The sequence below is a fragment of the Crocodylus siamensis genome, chromosome 10 (genome assembly GCF_052110815.1).
Source record: "Crocodylus siamensis isolate JL-2025a chromosome 10, ASM5211081v1, whole genome shotgun sequence".
NCBI lineage: Eukaryota > Metazoa > Chordata > Crocodylia > Crocodylidae > Crocodylus > Crocodylus siamensis.
In genome coordinates this window covers 60281101-60304104 of record NC_143404.1, presented here as the reverse complement: position 1 = coordinate 60304104, position 23004 = coordinate 60281101, and the positions used below count along the sequence as shown (strand labels likewise).

The 23004-nt window shown below is 48.4% G+C and overlaps 1 long non-coding RNA gene across 1 annotated transcript in view; it reads left to right on the top strand.

The window, feature by feature from the left end:
* Positions 1-1029: 1029 nt before the first annotated feature.
* LOC149856681 (uncharacterized) overlaps positions 1030-23004 on the top strand; it is a 30149-nt gene continuing 8174 nt past the window's right edge. Inside the window, exons 1-2 of the long non-coding RNA XR_016444513.1 lie at positions 1030-1470; positions 16870-17004. This is a non-coding gene — a long non-coding RNA (uncharacterized LOC149856681). The remainder of the gene's footprint in view (positions 1471-16869; positions 17005-23004) is intronic.

The window sequence follows — 23004 nt, the reverse complement described above, 5'->3', positions numbered from 1 at the left end:
ACTCATCAGCCTGGCCCAGAAACATCAGTTCTGCTGCAATCTTGCTTCCCTGTTCTGCGGTAGATGTGACCGCCTCAAATCTGGCCCACCATAATTTATGCTGCTCCTATTTTGGAGCTGGAAAGCTAATCCCATTTATTGTTCCTGGCTGGAGGGCCTTGCCCTATGCCTCAGGGTCCCATTGATCTTTCAGTTTGGGTCAGGAAGGAAGTTTTCCTGTAGGTCAGGTTGATACAGCCTGTGGCGGATTTTGCCTTTCTCTATAGCATGGGGTAATCTACTTCCCAGAGGCTGCAGGGACAGGGCATTGGCAGTGTCATTGGCTAGGTAAAGAAATTCAAAAAGCCCAAGTTGGAATTGATCTAAGTTACATGGTTGTCTGTAAGCAGCATAGTTTAGATCAATAGTGAACAGAATACATATTCGCTCTTTGGTGGGGGAGCAAATCTTAGATTGAGCTCCACCGTTTTTAAACCAGTCTGTGTGTGTCGAACTTCTGTTCTGTTATGAGCATAGTCTGGTTTCTGATCACATATGCCGGTAAAAGTGTAATGTCTGTACCTGGCCCCAGTCTCCTGTGTTTTGACCTAAGGCTTGGTGTGGAGTGTCTGGTATTGTGCCTGGAAGTGCAACCTAAGGGTTTCAATTAGCAATTTTGGGGCCTCCTTCAACAAATGGTTATCTGTCAACACAGTTAACTAGCCCAAGAGGCACCATCCAGTCCTGCCTTTCTAAAGCTTTGCTATTCACCTTGCAAATAACTGAGAACAGGATCGGATCCATGCGAGCCCTGGAGCCTTGGGAAGGAGGGTGGGGGTAGGGGGTGTTGGGGAAGGAAAGTGAAATGGAGAGAGGCCAAAAGAATTACAATTTAAAAGTGTAACAGACAATTTACAAGCCATTGTGTTGGTGCTTGGTGATGAGATGCGGCTGCTTCAAAAGGAGCCAGTTTTAAATGGATCAAGCCCTGAGCCAAAAGCATAAACACTGGGAGGAAGTTTGGCTAAAGTTAAATCATGTTTTATTTAAAAATCTCTCTCTGCCTGTTGTAAGATGGAAACTCTCCATCTGAAAAGTGAAACTACGATTGAAAACAGTCTGCAGTCATTAAGCATATGCTCCCCCCCTAGCTTCTCAAGTAAAATATCAACTGGCTCCACTGTCAGGGACAGGAAACATTAGTAATAAGTTCATAGATTTACATTTTCCCCAGGGAAATACAGGAATATCAGAGATCAAAAGTTGGAGAAAGGAGTTATTTTTATACAGAGTGATTTGCAACCAGCATTCATTGGGGGAGTAAATAAATTACAGGGCCTTCACTTCGGGGTTTTTAAGTTCTTTTTGTTTTAATGCTGTTCCTTTTAACTACTGTAGAGAGCCTGTCAGGACTTTACACAGAGCAGGAGAGAAATTCCCTGCCCGATAACAGTTCTGCTCCAAAGTGAATCTGGAAAGGCAGTGACTGTGGTGAGTTATCATTCCCACACAGCGGGTTTCTGATTTCTTTGCAAGTTCTTCTGCTATTTAGTAACATGCCCAGGAGCATGCTGTAAGTGGGCAGTATGTCTTGTCTTCACTAATAAGGGTTTACCAGTATGTGGGGGCAAGTATACCAGCTGCCCCCTCTATGGAGATGCCCCGTATACTGGCAAAAGGGTTCATTTGCGGGTATAGCTTAAATCAGTTCCCTAAATAGAAAAGGCTATATTGGCAAAACTTTTGTGAGCAGGGCTGTGTTGGTTGGGGACTTTTGACCTGCATATTTAGCCATCAAAATATATCAGTGATTTAGCAATTGGTAAATAGCACTGGATCTGAAAGGTGTGGAGTAGGGTGTGAACCGTTCTAACTATCCAAACCTAGTTAAAGAACAATCCCGTTCATGTGAACAACATTGTTTGCATATAAAGGGGCTTTATGCAAGATGGATTATTTTTGTATGCAAGAGAATACACCATACCAGTATAAGCCACCTTTGCACTGGTACAGTGTCATCTACACTATGATTTGTACTGGTCTAGCTGGTATAAAATCAAACCCTGATCCACAATTGTCATCCTCGTACAAAACCCGAGTGTTGATCACTTCTTGGGGACGTTGTGAAGGACAGAAAGAGCGTGTGGTTCCATTTTGCCAGGGCCTGCCTACACAGAGCGTTCTTCTGCAATAGTGCCTCCTAACCCATATGCTGACATTCCTATTCAACAGGGACAAGGCAGTCCTATTCCAGAATAAAGGTGTCTGCACATGGAGCGATTTAGGAATATCTTTTGCACTTTTGTCATTTTGCCTTAATCTGGAAGAACATTCAAGCATAGGCCTGTCTTGGGGCTCCCCAAAAGCTAATGCCTGGCCAGCCAACCTGGCTTCTACCTTATTATAAGCCTGTATCTTAACAAGCTTTTCCATCAGAGTTGAACTAACTCAATCAAATTAACATGATTGAAGCACACACCCTTTTTTTCCCCCACGGAGACAGGCCAGGGGGCTTGGTCTACACACAGCTTTTGTGCTGTAGTGACAGTTTAAAAATTCTTTCCCTCCTAATAGCCTGCAGTATGTGGCAGATAATGGAGCTGTGTTCCTTTAAAAGTGTTTTTTAACTTGACAGTGTCTCTTGAAGGCAGTGCCTGGGTGCCATTAGCCAAACGACAGCCTATCATTTCAGGGAAAGCTGCTGGGAAGGGAGGGGGGTGGATGCTGATGCTCAGGGAACAGTAATGATCTCCTTTCAGTGCATGATCGCATCAACTGGGGGGCTGTGGTGTGAGTGACTGGGAATCTCAGAAACAGGCATTACCCAGTGGGTGTTGCAGGCAGGGCCCCCGTGCAGGGAGATGGTTTTAAAGGTGCACCCGCTCGACACACGGAGAACGTTCACCGACGTGCCGATCTCCCCAGCTCACTGCTGCAGTCTCACTGCCCCGAGCTCCCAGCCCCAGCCAGCCCTGCAGTTCCCCGGTCTTCTCCCCAGAGCCAGCACTGCATCATCGGAAGCTGCCCCCAGACACTGCACAGCGCCAGCATTGCACTCCCTGTTATCCTGAAGCAGCTTGAACCTGCTGCCAGACCCACGCCGCATGGCCTTCATCACAGCAATCCCTGGGGGCACCTCCCAGACCCTGGGCTGCTTCCCTGAGTGCATCGTGCTCTGTTCAGTGCAAGGCCAGTGCTGTTTTGGCACCTGCTGGTTCTGCAGTCCTAATCTGAAGAAGAGCAGCTGATTTCTTAGAACAGAGGCACAGGATTAACGACTACGTGGAGGCCGTTAGCAGCAATCAGTGTTCAGCATGTCTTGGGGAGACCCGTTCTCTTAGGCGTGATGGACTCAGTCCCGCCCCCCCCCCCAACTAATACAAACAAATGGCTCTCTTGAGCCTCGTGCTCCCAGGATGAAATGCCCGGGCCGGTGTGCAATGGCTGGGAGCCAGTTCCACCAGCAGGGAAGACGCTGGAAATTTTTACCAAGCGTTTGTCTTGTGTCGTCGATTCAACCTGAGCCACTGGCTGCCTGGGCAGGATAATGAATGATGGCTTTAAGTACAACTGGAAAAACAATAAAATACTCGATTAGGATGACACAGCTGTGAACAACGAACATTAAACAACTTTGCAGCGAGGAGAGCTGCTGCAGCAACACTTAAGCCTGGCGTTTGATCGATTTCTGTTTGGAATATGCCTTGCAAAGTGACTCTCCATCCACCCAAGACAAGAAGGGCTGGGAACTTTCCTCACTCCCCCTTTTTCTCTTGCTCTTAAAAATACATTCACATAAAATGTGCTTTAAGAATCCCTTAAGGTTCATTAATGTCACAGGCAGAGGAGGAGGAGAGAGTTGGATAGTCTTGATGTACATGTCGGAAACACTCCAGAGAAAACTGTAAATGCTGCTGGGATGAACTGCAGGCTCTTGAGGATCAGGAGAACTGGAAGACTATTTATTTTCCAGTCTATTTTAAAACTGGACTGTTTCAGATAAGAGTTGCCTGTGGTGGCAGACAGGATCGTGGGACTGGTGTGCAGGAACTTATGCCAGATTCATTTCTGGGGAGTATTTCCTCCTGGCCTTGATAAATCTGACTTGTCTGCTGTACCAGGTTACTTCCTTTGGAGTTCTTGCTCCTTATTATGGCTTATTAAAGCTGCCTGCAAATAGCACCAGGGCTTCATGCAACATCCTGTACTAACAATTCATCCTTCTTGTTATCTCCACGCTGACAATTCCCACCAGGGCCAGCGAGGGTGGGTGGAAAAATGTCTTGAGAAGAAACAGAAGTAGTCATCCGTCTTGTGGGGCTGGAGAAACTGAACGTGCAAATGGAGGTGGGCAGGCGATAAGTAGGGACACCATGCCAACCTCCCCAAGCAGCCTCGCAAAGGAGTACAGAAATGAAAGTCGGCAGCACCAAGCCCTTGCAGTGCTCACCCAGGTGGCATCGCAATGCCTGGGCTTGTGTACAAAGGAGCAAGTCAGCCCCCCAGATGACCTGACCTTTGCAAACTCACCCAGTTTGCACAGATCTTATCAAGGAAATGGCTCTCAAGTTACAGAGCTGTTCAGTGAGGGGCTTTTAACTCCTGGTGCATTGCAAGAGGTGCCTGCAGACAGGGATCCCTGCATGTTCCATATGCGCTTCCAAATATGACAGCCAGAGGCCCGTCTCGGGGTCACTGGCCTCAGATTTCTGAAACTGAGGGGTATATTTTTTGTGGGAAGGGGGAGAGATGTGCTGCATTTCAGTGTCCTAGGGCCAGGACGACAAGAAAAGCTTTCAGGAGCTGGGCTGCTGGCAGGCTGCATGCTTATTCCTGCCTGTGTGCTCTAGATGGTAATCATGATGAGAGCTCGGTATCTGTCCACACAGGAAACTCTCTTACACTCCAGCACAGGTAATAGGTTCGAGTCCTCATCCGGATTCATGCTCGAACCCGGTCCCCACTCCCTTGTCAGCATTGAATGTAGTGCCCGTTCAGTCCCCCTCTCCTACAGACAGTTGAGCACAGGAGCAGGGTCTGAGTCCCTCAGTCCAGGCCTGTTATTGTCCGTGGAGCAGGACTTGAATCCACTTCCAACTACAATATCATAGTAACCCCAAAACACATTATGAACACACAGAATTTCACAGCAGTGGCAGGAACAGATCACAATTTCCCTGCTCCAAAGCATGGGTTCCTGCCGACGGGACAGTAGGAGAATCACCCTCGACTTCTGGCAGGATGGGGCCCATGACACACAGGCTCAGTCATTCTGAAGTGATCCAGGGGCCAGCAGTTTTGCATGTGCATGATGGCCAAGTCATACATGCAGTGAGAAAAAGACCCAAAGAAGAACTCCAGGGAAGGGATTCAGATTCAAAATGCCACATCCAAACCCCACGCTCTAGGTCCGGCCCCTGGAAGGACGTGTCATCCTGCTTGAAGTTTGTTGAAAACAGCCCGTCACGTGAACTTTCCACCGCTCTCCCGAGGTTCTGGCCCTGTCAACGCCGAGCCCAAGCCGCAACACCGCGCCGGCCTTGGATGCAAAGTCCCACTCGCCACCTGCACAGAAACTCGATCCAAATCCCGGCAGCCCCAGCCCCTCCTTCAGTCCAACCAATCACCTCTGTGAGGCCACTGCTGCAGGATCTGAACACTGAACCGCCCCTGCGTCCTGTGGGCCCTGGACGAGGCGCACTTTGAGCGGTGCTTCCTGTTCCTGAACAGAGCCACGCTCACAAGACTGTGCTCCCCTTCCCATGTGGGCTTAATCAGAGAGCATCTGCTTCCCATTGCAGCCGCTCAGAGCAGGTTTCCTCTTGTAGCCTCCTGCTAGGGTGCTAATTTTATATACCCAGGCCCCATCTCTCTCTAGAGCTATTTGTAAAGATGTGCAGTGCTGCACATGCGGGCTAGCAGCATACAGCACTTCAGAGCCTGCGTGGGGACAAGATGGTGCCAGACAGATGGGAGAGCGCGCAAAGGGAGAGTGAGAAGTGAGACTAAATGCAGGAGAGAGAGCGAGTCTATCCCAGAGTGGGGTTAAGTGAGAAGCTGGAAGCGTCTCCTGTAGACGCTTGGCCTGGACACGGAGGATGGAGAGGTGCCAAGGAATATTTTCAGAAACCTTGCTCATGGTAACGCCCAACCCCAGTGTAACACTAGCCCATTATTGATGACACAGTCATTTTAACCAGTAGGAAACCCTGAGGACTTTGTAAGAAGCCACCTCCCTGCCACACAAGCATCACAGCTCATTATGCAGCTCCAGGCAGGCAGGCATATCCAGCCAGGCAGCTCATGGTTTGGGGCTCCTGACTAGAGACCCCAAAGGGGGGCTGGAACAGACCAGATAAGGAATATCAATACAGTACAATGCCTTTAAGAAATATCAATTGGCTCCCTAATGGAGGCTGCCGGAGCTACCAGTCACATTGCAAACCTCAGCCCTGATTTTTTTAAATCCTAATATTCCCTTGATACAGAATCCAGAATTTTCTGAGGGCTTGGAAGCAACTCTTCTTCATCACATGCTTTAATATTTAATAGAGTGAGATCCCTGCCATAAATCCACGAGGGCCACCTTGGGGTGAGGCCATCTGAAATGTTTGTTAGTTGGCTGCCTTCTTGTTCCCAAGTGCTCAGCAACGTGCCCTGCACAGCGTTCCCTGGAAAGAGCCCCAGCCCAGGTGGAAGAGCACCTAGGGGAGGAGTGGGCTGGATACCACAAAGGCAGAGGACTAGTGTTGCCAAGTCTGCCTGAGGCTGGTAATGGACAGGAACAGAGATGTCACTAGGAACGTCTTCAGCTGCTTCATTGGTATCGTTAGACCCAGCAGGGAACAATGGGCTGGTCTGAAGTCATACAGAAAAGTGCAGATATTTCAGGAAAATATTTACAGAGGCCAGGCTATCAGTCCTAGCCAGAAGCAAGCTAAGTGCTTGGCTGGCAGCAGATGGGCTGACCTACTTGTTTGTAGCCCCTTCTTCATCTCCTTTGAGAAACAGATAGACAGAGCTCCAGTGGTCAGAGGTGTAAGGGACAAGGTGCACGGCAAGCAGACTGACAGCCCGAATGACCTGCGTCTGCTGAACATGGGCAACAAGGGCTGGCAGAGCCAAGCCAATGCCCCTCACCAGCTGCATCGCAGCATGGACAACACAAAGAGGACATCTTCGGCAGGAGTCAGGAACAGAAACTGGGGAGACACGGATGCAGGTGGCAGCAAGGAGAACAGCATAGGCAGCTGCTTTCACGTAGGAGAGTTGCTCTAAGATTGCCAGGATACAGCGGGTGCCCACAGCCCTGGGTGACATGACGCCAATAGGGAGAGACAAGGGAATCTCCTTGGGCACTATAACCAGGCTCCTCAAGACGTGCATGCTCCCAACCCCGCTGTGTGCAGCCTAGACACAGGCCTTCAAGGGCCTTTAACATGAAATGTAGAGACGGTCCTGAGTTCTGATTGTTCAGTTCAAAGCAACCTTTTGCTGCAGCGAGGGCCAGGCTGGCTTGAAGGCTGCACCCCTTTCCCCAGGAAAAGGGGTCTGTTTCCCAGTGGAGCTTCTGCCCACAGTTTCAGGTGCCTCCTCACCCTATCTGGGACTCAGAGCAGGGCAGCCCTCCACGACAGGTCTTTGACAGGTGTCCAGCACACAGAAATACCAACAAGCTCAGCCCTTCACACCGCTTAATTGCAATCACCCTCCTCCCATAGGAAAGCTGCGTCACGTGTGAGCAGGCAGCCTGCTACTGAAGGCAGGCTCAAGGGGCAGGACCCGTCTACTCCGATTAACCAACAATGCCAGACAGCGTCAAGGAGATTCATGTGAGTCAAGGGCTGAGGAGGCAAATGAGGACTCAGCCTAGTTCTCTATTTCCTTCCTGTTGCAGAACATGTCCTCTGTGACAGAGGTCTCCTCCGTGCACACGCTTTTCTAACAGAGCAGCTGAAAAGGGCTCAACCCAAGGCCTGAGTCCTGCAAACGCTTGCCCTGTGTGTTGCTTTGTGAAGTCCAAGAAGTAGTACCATCGAGGCATGCTCACATATGCACGCAGAGAAGTTTGCGCAGCAGTGTCCTCAGGAGCAATGCCTGAAAAGGCTAAGAGGAGGAGTGTGCTTTATGCCAGCTAGGGCTCTGGCTGGGACAAACATGCGCAAAGCCAGAGGCATTTATCAGAAGCCAACCCCCCTACCTCAGGGGTCCCCAAAGACTGGGATTGCACAGAACGGGGAAACAAGCAAACACACCCTTCCTTTTATCTTTGCAAGGCGAACATGTGACTGGCCTGAATTTGGCAAAGGTCGGGAACGTGAAAGTTGGGGTGGCTTCCATGTCCCTGCATCCTGAACACTGGAGATGCTGTTGGACTCTGCCTTCGTGCCTCATCTCCAGAAAACATGTATCCGACAGATTTGGCGACTCTCGCCTGTGTTAAACATGCGGATTCTAAGATACTGTTTGTAGATACAAAACTAGAAGGCAGGAAGAGAAAACTCAGCACTTTCATAAATTGAATTGGCTCTTCCTCTTCACAAGGCATGTGCTAAGCAATGCTTAATAAGAGCTGGATTGGTTTAGAAGCCTGATCTATGCCTTTGCAAAGAGAACAGGGATGAAGATTTCTGCTTTTCCAGCATAGCCCTAGGACCCAGACATAGACCTCCTATCTCCCCGCTCGGACAGTGGAAGATAAGGAGGCGGCTGTGATGGGGTGGGGAGAACTGCTGTCCCAAGAGGGAGAGAGCACTGCTGACAGCAGAATATCGTCATACAAGAATGTTTCAGGCTGGTTAAGAAAAGCCTCGGCACACTTTGATCTGCACTGCAGTGCCTTGATTTAAAGCAGAGATCGAGGCTAAGGAGGATGGCTGTACGTTAGCTGTCTTGTGCTTCATTTCATCTGAGCATGTTAAGCAGGACCTCCTTGGCACAGGCAGAGCACTGAGGATCATTACAATGTCCCCTTCATTGCGGGCTTCCAAAGCAGGGTGAAACAGGACTCGAATGTAACCCAGATAAAGCGTGCCCTTCAGCTGTAAGGCACAGGAGTGGAGAGAGGCCTGAGCTGACAGTGAGGGGTTGTCAAGCACCACAGAGTTTTTAGGGAAGGCTGGATTTAGAGGTTTGGTTCGGAGGCTTCTCTCTGCGTAAGGTCTTGCTGTATTATATAGCTTCCCATGTGAATGGTAAACTTTGCACGGTGAGAGAAGCCAAGACCTCAGTGATAACAACCCAGCACATAACTAACCATCACCCAAAGCATTTTCTGTCTGTGAGCAAGCAGCATGGCTGAGCTGTGTGCAGGCTGCCATGTTCTGTGTATGCATCAGCACATGCCCTGCAACTGGATATCATCATATTCATCATCATCATACCCAGGCACTTGGATCTCAAAGTTCTTTACAAATGAGGTCAGTGTTATTATCCCTCTTTTACGGCTACAGAAACAGGTTTAGAAGATTACCAGTACTTCCCTAAGGTCTCCAGGGCAAAGTATAGACAGTCACAAAAAGTCCAAGACTGAATTGATTCAGTCTTTGCGGGTTAGTCTCAGGTGCAAAGATTAAACTGAAAAACAACTGGATACACATTTACCTTTGATTCAGGAAATGCAGCCACATGCCTGCCATGGTTCAGGCCAGAAGCCAGGGCAGGGGGAGGGGGGAAGTCTTAGATCACGGTTCTCTGGCCGTCTGTTCAACTTTTTCCTTCTGCTGCCCCTGAGGTCTGTGGGATTTGCAGGCCGCAATCCTAGCAGCAGGACTCTGCAGGGTTGCTCATCACTTCCTCTTCCTGCTTCCAGGTGACTCTGGGATTTATAGTCCACAGTCGCAGCCAGCAGTAAGGTTGAGTAGGAGAAGGGGTGTTTAATTCCCATCCCTGGCCCTGGACCAGCATTCTTTGCGGCCCTGTGCTGTGCTGTGCTGTGCTGTCTGCTCCAGAGAGCAGGGCTGGCCTTGCACAGCTGCTCCCTGTCTGGAGCAGTGACAGCTGGCTCACTGGTCTCTGGCTAGCTTACGGCCGCCTACCCGCAGGCAAACCCCAGCTGCCAGGATGCCAGGAGACTGTGATTTAACTTGAACCAGGAAGGGGGCTGGGACAGAAGTTTCATAAAGCAGTTTGACCCAGATCAGCGAAGTCTGATACTACATGCAACCAAGTTTATCTTTAACTAGTTTCAGCCATTTTGAAACTGGTTTATGTGCACTGAACTTCTGTTCTGTTACAGGTTTAAACTAGTTTCTGATCACTTAAACCAGTTTATGTATAACTTCTGTCCCTAGCCCAGCAGGTCAGTGACCAAGTCAGATGGATAGCCAGGAGGGCTGAATTTGAACCTACAGGACCTTCTCCTAGATTTCTGGGGAGATGCCTATTTTTCCTGGTCACCTGAAGCCAGATCATGTTGGAAAACTTCTTCAGGCTGTAATACAGCATGGACACTTTTTGAAATTAGTCTGTAGAAAGTAACAGAAGTTTCTGTCCTTGTTATAGATCCCTGCTGGGTGGCTGGAAAGAAGCCTAGAAAAAGGCTCTCACTCTTGTTACATTTGGTTGGACCTCGCTGTCATTTCTATAGGCTCCTATGGCATTGTTGTAGAACCCCGCTGTTTTCAGCCCTCTTAATTATCATGGGAATGGCCCATAAATCAAGAGGGGACATCTAGTCTGGAGATACATCAGCTCATCCCTTTCTCCAGGCTGGTACAAAGCAGGAATTGTTGCTCGAGGGAAGTTAGTGCAGCTTCTGAAAAAGACTCAGCTGAGTACTTAGCAGGGCAACGTAGGATGGGGGTCATGATGAACTGCCCCACAATGAACTGTGTCAGAAGGGGTTGTGGAGGAGGACTGTCAGGAAGAGAAAGACTTCAAGTGGAGGGAATCCAATGTCATAAGAGATCAAAGATAAAAGGAGAGAGAATTCAGATCACGGGGAACTTGCTGGGGTTCAGTGGTGCCGCTCCAGAGCTCTGGGCTCCTGACATCAGGTAATGCACACACACAGTTTAAATATCACTGGTGTTACTTTGAATTGCTTGCAAGTGAATCAAAACACAATGGCCAGAGCTGGCTCTTCCCTTCTGGCTGTCCTCGGTGAGAAGAAATCATGAGGGGTCATGTTTGAGAAGAATATCATGAGAAGAAATCAAGGGGCCTTGTCTCTGGGCCAACACTTCCTCTTTAAAACGTATTCAGCTTTTTTACCAGAAGCATCCTATAGCATTGAGGTCCACAGGTTAAAAAAGAGCAATATCTCCTTTACTCCACCTCACGTCTGAGATCTTTTTGACACTGGTGAATGTGCCTAGTTACAGTAAAAATGCATATATCTAGTCTACTATATAAACACAGAGAAGGCTTTAAATACAGGAGAATGTTTCAAGCCAGAAAATATCCCACTTCTCAGGCAGACTTTGTGTTGGGGAGTGCAGAGCCAAAACAGTCTAAACTTCAGAGTAACTTTTATCAACACAGCCTCCTCCTATTTGGACACTTTGAATGAGAGTATCTTTGTGTGGTGAGTTTGACTTGAGTGTTGCATATGGTCCCTATTTATTTGTCTTCTCTGCTTCTGGATCTCTGTCAGACTAGTTTTCGGCAATTACTTGAGCTCTCCCGAGCACAGATTAAGAGCGAGACATGTACTTCAAGAGATAAACTGATAAACTGCACAGACACCATTTGGCACAAGGGAAAGATGTTACTTGGCCAGCAGAAAAGATAGAAGGAAGCAGAAAATGTGGCGAGGAAAACAATTCTCATTATATTTTTTAGTTCAAAAGAAACCAGGGGATGTGGGACAGGGCAGCAGATGATAAAGATCTTTGCAGAATGTCTGGGATCTTCAGAGCAGACTGACAGCCCCGCACATGCTTACCCTGCCCACACACCTCAGCCCTGGCCTGGAGGAGGGAGCAAGGGGCTCCGGCTCTGTGGCCCATTCAGTCCTAGGAATCTGTACTGAGATGCTCGCTGGTGCCACTGAAGTGTGGTTTTTATGATGTGGAGGCTTCTTCACTGGGAATTGCACTGAAAACCCACACCAATCCTTACAAACAGGCCAAGAGACACCACAGCTGACAGGAGCTTTTGATCACCGCTGTTAGAACTAGATTGGAAACAGTGACTTACAGCCAGTGCTTTGAGTTGTTCAGTCCCAGAAGAAGTTGCAGTCCAGAGACAGCAGTCCAGCTGCTGTTGGGGAGGGCAAGCAGGTAGGCCAGCTATCGCTAGAAGAGAAAACTTCACCTTCTGTCTGGCTGGGGGACTTCAAGAGGGGGATTCAAGAGGGGAGATTAGGCCACACGGCCAGTCCCTGCTATGCTGCCTTCGGCATTCTCTCCTGATCTTGTGAAGCCAAGTCCCACCTGTATTCCTCCCAGCTAAGCCAATTCCTGGCCATCATTGCCCAGATCTGGCTATAAATATATAACTTGCATAGGCCAGAGGAAAAAGTAAACCAAAAAGTCAAGTAACTTGACTAAGGGCAAAGAGAGGGCCAGTGTCAGGACTGGGAGCAGAATGCAGGAGTCCTTTGTTTCGCTGCCATGATTTGTCCACTAAACCACACTGCTTATGCTGCTAGGCTGCCCCCCACATGTGGCTAAGAGACTTTTATGGTTACTCAACAGAGGATCCAGGACAACCATGGGCAACTAGTGGAGAGACGGCTTGTGGTGGCCTAATCACTGGTAGAGGAGAGCTGGGAAGCAGTACTCCCCAGAGTAACAGATTGGTTTGTGTTCCCTATACATGCCATGGGAGCTGTTCTAGGATCTACAAAGGCCGCCCTTGCATGAGTCTGTAACTATGCAGAAGGCCTGTGGGAGGCAGGACTGGGACAGATAAGGGGCAGTGGTGGGGTCCTGGCTCCTAGATCCTGAACTAGTAAGATCCAGAAGCAAACCTCCCAAAAGGACTGGGGGAACCTGCTCATGGAGTAGCTGTGAAGCAGCTCTGAGGGGGCTAGAGAAGCAGGAGAAGTGGCTAGATCTTCACTACACAATCCAGAGCTAGGCAAAGTCAACTGAACAGTTGAAATGGGGACCTGGTTTCAGCCCATAAACTACCTCTCTCAGAGGAGGTCATGTTGGATGTGGGGTCTGGCTCCAGCACATCGCTGTGGGTTTTGCTCTGGGCTCCCTGGAGGAGCCGTGCAGATGCTCAGCATCAGTGCTCTCAGTTCTGCCTGCCAGCAGGTCCGAAGGGCAGGCGAGGCAGTGTCCCTGGCTGAGCTATCTCGGTGCTGAATCACAGCAGGACTCTGCTCTGCCAAGCCAAATGCCTGGTACTTGGCTCAGTTCACGTGACCTAAAATGTACATTTCCAGCCACATCATTCCAGTGGAACTGATTTACTGCCCTGAGCTCAGACACATATTTGGGGTTATACTGGACTCTGCTCCGACTCAGAAAACCACACTTGCAGCCCTTTGAGAGCAAGCCTGCTCTCATGTGGGGAGCACTGTCTGTACTGCTGCCTGTTCTCTGCCCCCTCTCCCCTTGGGAACTTTCAAGTCTGTGTGATGCATGAATTGTTTCCAACATCATTATTGCAATTCCCTGCTAAAATAACCGTTCCCTTCCACTAGGATAAAATTACACTGTACAAAATACATTTTCCAAGCTCCTGACTTGTCTCTGCCTTTGCAAACATGTGCAGTTCCAGCTCTGGGCCAGGCAGGATGTTGTCTATCAGCTTTGCATCTGCTGGCATGTGGTGGTCATCTTAAATGATTCCTACAGTCATGGCACAGACCCCATCCCTTGTCTTCCTCCTCCTTCAGCTCAGGTAACAAACAACTGGCTTTTCCTGTCTTTGCTTAATGCCTCTCAGCTTTTGTCTCCATCAGGCCTAGGGGTAGTAGGGGTGGGAGGGCTGCCAGATTCTGGCTCAAAGCACTTGTAACCGGTCATTCCCTGGGCTGTCGCCTTGAACTTCTCAGTGTACCCTGCAACGCAGGCTTCCCGGTTATGCCCAAAGGGCTGGGAAAGAGTTAGGAGCCCATGAGCAAAGTGGATCCTGGAGGAGTGGATCAAGCATTCAGTCATCCTGGCTGGATTTGAAGCAAGTGTTTATTCTGCTCCCCAAACTCTCCATCCCACACATCCCTCATTATGGGTCTATCTTTCCTTTAGGAACCAGGAGTGGGGAAAACAAACATCAAACAACCTGAGTCCTTCCCAGGAGAGAGGAAGCAAAACTTGAACCCCTTCCCCACAACCCTGATTCTTCCATATGGTACATGCAGCCCCCCCACACACACACTGCCCCCCCCCCCGGGCTGTGTTTAGTCTCTTTCTTGCCCAGGTAAGCACCAGTGCGTGCCCTTTTTCTGACACACACAAACCCACACCACACTGTCTCCTCCACACACATGTTCAAGGCACATGTGTTCAGACTGTAAGCTGTGTCTCACCAGTGCACATAATGCCCCACACTTTTTGTCACTCGCATACAGAACTAGATTCACACTTTTACTTTCACACACACTTACGCCCCAAATCACACCTGTCTTGCAACCTCATTGAACCACAACCTCTCCCCACCATCCGAAGCAGCCATGTTTTTCTTCATCGTACACAACATTCATGTGTGGAAGCAAGCAGTTATATGTCATTGTTATCCTGCTTATCTATGGGTTAGGACACAGGCTGACAGCTGACTGAACTGTCGGTGTGCCACTTGTATAGCTGAATGTTGTATCAGAATATGTTGTCAATTAAAAGGCTCTGATGTGACCTGACACTGGCACGAATGATCATGGCTAAGGTATGTTGCATAGTATCAGACACACCATCCTACTAGGTGAGCACATGTGTGCATGCAGGGGTTTTAGTGCATGTACATTTGAGTGTGCTTGTGCACATGTCTGAGTGTATAAATGTGCATGTGTGGGTCCGTGTTCATCTCTGGGTGAATGTATGTGCCTCTGTGCATCTAAGCCTGTACACACATGTATACCTTACTTCCAAATCCTAGCCGCTCCTCTCTTAATTTTCCCTGTTCTTTGGACTGCAAGCTGTCGCTTTTGGAGCACTCAGGGAACAGCATTCTCCGTTCGCTCTGCTTGCTTTCATGCCCTCCCACACATTCTCCACCTTCCATTATTTATGGGACAGCTATTTCCTTTTGCAAAGAGGTAGCCAGTATTGTGAAACTGCACCACTTGTTTGAATGAGAGCAGGGGGCTGGCCCTTTTTAAAGCATGGAAGAGAGCAGATTTACACAGCCTTCACGTGGCAACAAAGGGATGGACTGGAAACCACCATCGGCAAATGCGCCAGCCCCCTACAAGTACCCACAGGACTGCAGAATCAGAAAGGCAGGGGTGATGCTCTCCTTGTTGGTCACAGTGCTCTGGAGGGCCATCGGCAGGCCAACTAGGCCCCAAAGCTGAATGTTATTCAAAAAGCTGCAGTGTCCGGCTTATGCCTGAGAGAGCAGTGAATGGCTGGAAACAAGTGAAGCGGACTCCCTTACTTATGAATGAAAGAAAAATGGTAAATAAGCAAGAGCTGTACCCACTGGGCCCTGGGCTTGAGAAAGATCCCTTCATTTTAAGCAGCCCCAGGCATAACAGAAATGGGAGGGTTTTATTTTGACCTGATACTTGGCATGGCGTGGCCTCTTCCCTTGAGAGGCAGACTACACACACACACACGCACGCGCACACACTTCTCGCCCCTAGCCAAGCAGCCTGCTCCCAAACAGCTTCGGTCACCACGGGGGCCAGGTGAGGTGAACGGTCACCACCAAAACTGCTGCCCTTCGCTTGGGGAGCAGATGTGAATGGCTAGTTCTTGTTGGCTGGCTCTGCTTTTACTTACTTACGGGCTGTGGTTCTTCACACGTAAACTCGGTGAATCCATCGTATACGTGATGTCACGTGTGTGCATTTGCAAGAAGGAGTACCAGTCCCTGAATTCAAGTCCCTCAGGCCAGACTTTTAGGATGCCTGTATACAAGCTGGGAAGCTGCTCTGACACACTGTAATTACTGCGAGTTGGAGCAGTCTCGATTAATCGAGTCTGTTGGAGTGTTATAATTACCACGCTCCAGCAGCCTCCATGTCTTGTGTGTCAGCATCCCCACGCTTCATAATGGTGGTGGGGGCACTTTAACTAAAGCTCATTTGATGAGATTTAGAAAAACGCCTCCGCCACCATTTTGAAGCGCGGGGATGCTTATACACAAGATGCTCTGGGCGCTTTGATTAGAGCTGCCCTAGGAGCCACGGGCATCTATTCAGGCACCGCTCCACATCTTAAAGAGCCTAAATACCTTTTCTGAAGGTATTAGCATGGCCTCTGCTCTTGTCCAGAGCTACGTGTCTTAATCCTTCAATTGTTCAGGAGAATAGAGTCCCAGAATTGCAACTCCTTGGCTCCCTGGAGGTGGTGGCACAAGGTGGCTGTAAAGTGACTTTTTAATTGGGGATTTGGCTGACATTGATAGCAGGGAGCAGCTGCTGCAATTAAGGGTGCAAAACTGTTTCCATGATAAGCCCTTCCTTTCAGACACTCCTAAGGTATGAATGCTTCACCTACGGCCTAACATTTTTCATACTTTATCTCCACTCTAAAATCCTGAGCAATAACCCTCTCTTTATTTTTGTTAGTGGTATTTAGAGAAGAAGCATGTTTCCCCAGGTCTTAAGTTGCCACCGTATTGTTTTGAGGTGATATTTTAGCATATAAGTCTATTCAGTCAAACAAAATGCCTGTCTGCATGACGTTTTTTACCTTTGCATCAAGCCTCAGACCATTTTGCTCCTGTCTTTTGGGAAGGGAATGCTTCATTCCTCCACATTCGAGCTACCAGGATAGCTTACCATTTGTCCTAAACATCTAAGAAGCAATGAATTATTCCCATCTACAGAATTTCCTGGACCAGTTTATCCACTCCATGAGCAGCTGAGATACTCGTTGGAAGGCTGTATGCTCCTAAGTGTCTGGAGAACTTCCCAGGAAGATGTATCACCTCAGACGTATCAGCACTCACACATCAAACTGGGTCAGTACATTGAGGAAAAGCCTCTAGGGTAAACCCAGGTGCTGAACAGTACAGGCAAGTCAGCTGTTTTCTGAGTCAGTGCTGAACAGAGGCCCCTAGCCCAGTTCTAGCAAATGTTGAACTGCTCGTGGTGACCAGGGTACCACTGCACTGCAGTCATTGATGTGACCACAGCTCACATCACAGCTGCACAGGTCAGTCAAAGCAGAGGTTGCAATGGAGACATACTGTATGGTCTTGTCTCCACCCGTCTTCCATCCAGTTTTGTTGCTACTGTGGCAGCCAGGGGTTGACATGGAGGTGCAGACAGTGCGTTAAACTTGCTTGCCCCAGGTGTAAAGACAGTCTGAGTGAAGAGTAAGGGTGTGGAGTATTGGGCCCCAGGTGTTTAACCCATGCCCAGTTGCAAGGGCTGGAGGTTGGAGGGAACAACCCATATTATGATTGATACTGTGCAAATAGAAACAGTGAAGAGGGAATTGGCCCATTTCATTTCTAACCTCAAGAACTGCGTAAGAGGAGGGGCCAAAGATTACTCGTTTCTGGGCCCGAGCCAGAACGCTCCAGGCATTTTAAGAGAGCAGATGTGCCCAGCTGTGCCTGGACTCAGAAGTGCAGAGGTGAAGCCTTCTGGGTGGGACTCCCACAAGCTCTCTCAAGCATGATAATGATGGAGGGTGGCTACCCCAAAGCTGCTTCCTTGCTGCATCCGAAGATTAGCGCTTGGGAAGGGGTGGGAGGGACAGACTCAGGACCAGCTCTCCCTGAGAGAGCAGGGGACACGGTGAGTCCTGCTCATGGACCATAGCACCAGTGTGCTCGGTACTGTGCAAACACAGAGCAAAGAGGCTGCCCTCCCAAACAGCTTTGTGTGAAACAAAAGCAATCAGCCAGACAAAACCACGCAAGGAAATTATGAGACCTCATTAGCCAGCATGACAGGTGCACAGCGGGACTCATCCACAGCCTCAGCATTGTCCAGATTGTTATGGGCACCACAGCAGAGAGGAGGCTTCAGGCAGGACCGGACGCAGGATGAGGAAGTCACCCTGTGGACATTTCCAGGGAGCTCTGCCCAGGTCTGAGGGCAGCATGGGAGGGAGCACAAAGATGCTGATTTGAAAATCAGCACGCGGGTGATGGAGGCAGAGGTCATGGGGTGACTGGGGCTGAGACCTGACCTTCTGGTACTGAAGTGATGGGGTGGGAAAGGTGAGTGGGGGGAGGCGATGGGACTGTGAAGGGCTTTGGAAGTGGAGATGAGCATCTTAGGCTGGATGCACTGGACTACAGAAGCAGGAGAGAGTTGGAGAAGCCGAGAGAAGGCTGCTACGGCAGCTGGTTAGGAAAGCAGCATTTGCAGCTGTATTCTGAATGGAGAGAACCAGGGTATTTGTCAGGCCCAGAGGAGAAAGGAGGTTCCTGGAAGCAGTAATGGAGATGACGGGAGTCTGCGGGCATCTGGGTTTTAGCTGTGTGGATGGATGTGTGGATCGCAGCAGCAACTCTCCCCCAGCCCCAGTCTGGCACAGACTCCAAGGAGCCTGCTGTTCTGCAGGAAGGGATGGCCTGCAGGTTGGCATGCAGTGCCCTGGCCAGTTCGGAGCTGCAGGCTGCGCTGCAGGCATCTGCAGTCACCGCGGGGCACGCTTCAGAGAGCAGCTGTTGTGCAGAGCTCTGTGGGCTGGGCTGCACATGTTGTTTGGCCTGCGCTTTAACCAGCTCAGAATCAAAGCAAGCAACCTTATTTATAGATGCCTAATTGCCGTGTTTCATTTCCTGTCTGTCTAATCTATCAATCACCAGAAGGAAAGGGGAGTTCCCCATGTGATATGTTCACCATTTGAGTCCTTCCACCTATAAAGATGACATCCTTTCTTGACACGCTTTGGTTTCCTGCTTGCAACTATAGTGCCCCTCTGTCTTCTATCTGTGCTTAATTTCCACCTAGCATTGCACTTCACAGAGAAATGGGTGCTTAGCTTTATGGCCCTTGCTTCCCCTTGGAGTGCTCCAGAGCTGCCTAGAGCTGTTTGGCAGTGTAAAACTCCTGTTGTAGGAACACACAATGATCCAGGCAGTTTTCTCTGAAGGAAAGTCTGCTTCAGCTGGGTTCTTTCTAAAGGTTTTGGGTGAAACTCAAACTTCCTGCATTAATTTAGCATTCAGTTTGTGTGTGCTGGACAGGAAGCTTTTTGCATAGTACACCTAGAGTTATCTCTAGTATCTACTGTTTCAGGTCTCATGTGTCTTGACCCATGTGGTGATAAAAAAAAGCATCAGAAAAAGACTTGCAGATAATTCCGGTTCGAAATTGTAGCAGCTACAGGAATTAGTCTCCCCAGATGACAGCCTGTGCATGTTCCTAGAGAGTTAATGCCTCAGCTAAGGCACTTTTTGTAAACATTTATCCTCCTTGTTCAGCTCATCAAACATTGTATCCTGAGTTGTGGTTTGTGTGCTTAGACACCTAAAACGGCCGGCTTATTTAGATAATAAAATATACATTCAGCTGCCTGACATTGGGCATCTGAGTCTACAGCTTTTGTGTCTGTCATACTAAAGCTATGGGTCATATTTTCCTTGCAATCTGGGGCCTTCTCTGGGTTTGATCTGGGACGATGGAACAACTCATTTTCTGCCGACATGGTTCAGGAAGTGTCCAAAACCAAAATTTCAGCATATTTAATAAAGCAGAGGAAGGTGATCAATGGCTATGGATCCTCTTTAGAAAGTGGATTATAGCCTGTGAATAGAACCTGTCTCTTTAATGAAGTGCTACTACCAACAGGCTAATTGAGTAATGACATAATGCAGGCCTTGAAGCTCTTTATAACTCTATCCTGCTCCACACCACTGCTTCCTTGCCTTGCCCCGTTGTGCCTCCAGCACATTGTCAACAAGTGAGACTAATGTTCAACACCGTGGTCTTTATAGAAGCAACAGACAAAGTGTCGCCAGCATAACCCTGCGTGGAAAATCCAGAGGTGGAGGGGAACCCATATTAATTAGCTCGGGAGACGCCAATCTCTTCACATGTGAAATGTGAGCTTTTTTATTGAGAAAAGTAGAACAGGCCTCACATTGCTTTCAGTGAGCCCAGTAAAACAGAAGGTGATCCATAAATATGTATGTTATGCTGGATTTAAAATACTTTCTGATGATTTTCTAGGCAGATCTCCAATAAGTTACAGCACAGCATTGCTATTGTAAAGCTATAGTATCAGGCCGAGGAAACTTGTACGCATTATTGTATAGAGGATAATATTTTTTTAAGGCCAACTAGTTATTTCTTAAGAGAAGAAGTGGGTTTTATTTTTAATTGACCAGTTAAAAGGGCACTGAAAAAGGTTTTCAAGACACTGGTAAGACTATTTCTGCAGATACATTTTGGGCACATCTACATGTTGCCGAATGGCGATCTTGCTATGGCTCAGTGCTTTAAGTAACTACCCGTACTGCATGTGCATGCAGTGCACAATTAGATCTCTCCGCTACATCACCACGGCGGCACGCTAAAACGGGAGAGTGTGCTGCTATGGCGACATAGCTGCCAATCACATGTAGACCTATGTGAACACTGTGTTGCTGTAGCATGCCATATGGTGACATAGGGCGATGTGTAGACATGCCCTTCATGGCTCTCCCTTCATGCTCCTGTAGATTTACGCATCTGTTTGTTGCCCACTGCAAACACTCACAGGCAAACAACAGCTCCCTAACATGCCCTGTCCAAGCCAACTCCAATAGGAAGAACAGCCTGAACAACGGATAGACACAGACAGACGCAGCACTGAATGCCATGACAATCACGGACCAGCTGAACGTGAAACAAAAGTGATCAATTAAATGCTTAACAATATTGTGCTCGTTCTCTTCTCTGCAGTCTTTTAAAGTCTGCAAGTGCAAGAAACTCAGGAAACCCCCCCCACCTGAGCAGGTGACCTGCAAAGCAATATTTGCACAGGATAAACGGATGGTTGGAAGATTAGGTAGTTCTAGAAGGGTGTTTCTCAATCCTGACTCACCTATTTAGAGAGGCTTTGATCTCTTTGAGCAAAGGAATAATTCCAGTCCAGGGACAAGGATGACTTTTCTTTGTTGCTTATCACTGAAAAAACTGGAACTCCATTATGAAGCTTCAGTACCTGATGTTTATATAAATGAGGTGTATGCAGTTGCACATCTAATACACACATGAGGCTTTTGTGATTGCACACCTTCGTGTTCATTTGTGTAGACAGTTATTTGATTTTCATGAGTAGTTGTGCTAACTGCACGTGCCAGCCATTCATGGCTTTTGCCTGCATGATCACATACCTCAGATCTGGTGCAGCGAAGATAAAAAATGACTGAGATGGCCTTTGAGTGACAGTCAGAGACCGGGAGTAGATCAGCTTAGAATTTTCTTGGAGGCTGGAGGATGAGTACATAGAGGGCAAGACAACGCCTGCCTGGAAATCAAAGAATAATTTTGACACTGGAATCAAAAGTGAATGTAACTATTCAATGAATCTATCCAGGTCCCTTTTAATCCTTCACACCCCTTTCTCATTCCTTGTCTCTCGCATATACATATTCCATATATTTATGAAGTTTTTTGTTCCAGTGAAAAGAATTGCATCTCCCAGCCCAAAATGACCCAATATTCCACTTTATCATCTGAATAACGATTAATTTAAGATTATTGTTCATTTCAATAGCACAGAGTTAGAAAAACAATAGCTACACCTGCAGCATGTTTGTGAACTTGACTCTGTACGGGCAACTGTTAATGGATCGAGTCGCTCACTATAAATGCATGTTGACACATAACTTACAATTATAAACCTAAACTAGTACCTGCACCTGCTGCCCATCTCAAAGAACAGAGAATAAATGCACAAATCTTTCAAGCCCTTCTATAATCACCATGTCAATGAAAAGGGAAACCTTTGGGTTGGTTTTGCTGTGGCTTACTGTTTAAGTCTGTCTGGCTTATTTTGCAAAACTCATGTCATTCCATTCCCCAAATCAAAAGCATTTGCCCACAGATTCATTTTATTAATAGGTCTTTGCTTGGATCTTGCCCTGAGTCTCTTTGTTTTTTCAGGTTTTTCTCAGTAAGGTGAGAGCCAAGGGAAGAATTAGGCAAATGCACTTTGTATTCTGGGTTGAGTCAGCTCTTCCATAGACAGGTTGTAGCCCAAAGGCCAATTCCTCAACTGGAGTGAACCCTTGCAGTTCAGATGCCCTGTGCTGCTTTATACCGGCAGAGGAGCTGACCCCTTGTTACTGCCTTTTCTCCGTTTCACTATTCCCGGGGAACATATTGCTGAGAAAAAGTGCTCAGGGAAAGCCCTCAAGTCTCCTCTTTGTATACAGAACTAGCGCCAAATAGCCAGTGCCCAAGCAAACTTCCCTTAGCTTTCCCCACTTCAGTGCCTGAAGTCTAACTGTGGACGGCTCAAGAGCTTACCGCCAGGGCGGACAGGCTTGCTGACCCATAACCCCATGAGGCCCATTGCTACAGGACCAGCCTCGGGCTCCAAGTCCTTCCCAATCTGACTGCTCAGTGTGGAGGGGAAAGAAGAAGGAAATGATGAAGAGATGAGGCAGGGGATTAACAGTATGGTAAGAAGTGTGCCAGACACCCACCATCCCCGCAGAAACCTTGATGTAGCTCCAGGGAAGAAAGGCTGAAAGTATCTTTGAAATCGCTCTCCCACGACTCAGCCAGCATCTCCACTGCCCTCTGTTCTCCTCTTGGGACCTGGCACAATCATGGAAGAAATAGATACATGGTGTAGGAGGCACAGCCCTCCAGGAGAAGGAGCAGATGACAGCGTGGCTTCCATGCCCAGCCACCAGCAGAAACACCAGGAGTCATGTTCAAGGACAGAGAGAGACAGAGAGGAAAGGAGATGGGTTGAGCCACACATTTTGCGAAGGCTCAGGCTAGACAATAAAGTTGGGGTCCATTTGAAGGATGTTGTGGTGCTGGAGCAAGGGGAGCTCAGT